This window comes from Pseudorca crassidens, chromosome 17 (assembly GCF_039906515.1).
Source record: "Pseudorca crassidens isolate mPseCra1 chromosome 17, mPseCra1.hap1, whole genome shotgun sequence".
Taxonomy (NCBI): domain Eukaryota; kingdom Metazoa; phylum Chordata; class Mammalia; order Artiodactyla; family Delphinidae; genus Pseudorca; species Pseudorca crassidens.
The window spans coordinates 60,945,142-60,945,492 of NC_090312.1; positions in this window are offsets into that span (position 1 = coordinate 60,945,142).

The window sequence follows — 351 nt, forward strand, 5'->3', positions numbered from 1 at the left end:
CCAAACTGTGCTTCCTAGAGTTATGGAGTTATGTTAATTCAAAAAAAAAAACAAACCCTTGCGAGGCCATCCGGGACTCCGATTGCAGCACGGAGGAGGGAACGCACGCACGCAATCTTCCATAAAGGCAGTTGGATATTTTCCTAAGGACTGGGCGACAGGACTTCCGCCCGAGGGAAAACCGAACAGAGAAACCACCTTTTCCTCCTGCCGCCTCACTAGGCGACCCAGATAGCAAACATTCAGAACTCAGGGCACTAGGATCAGCCCGATCGCGTTCAGTACGAGCCCCGCCCCCACCTGCGGACTCCGCCCCTGGGCCCACCCCATTCCCAGCAGGCACCGCGCGAG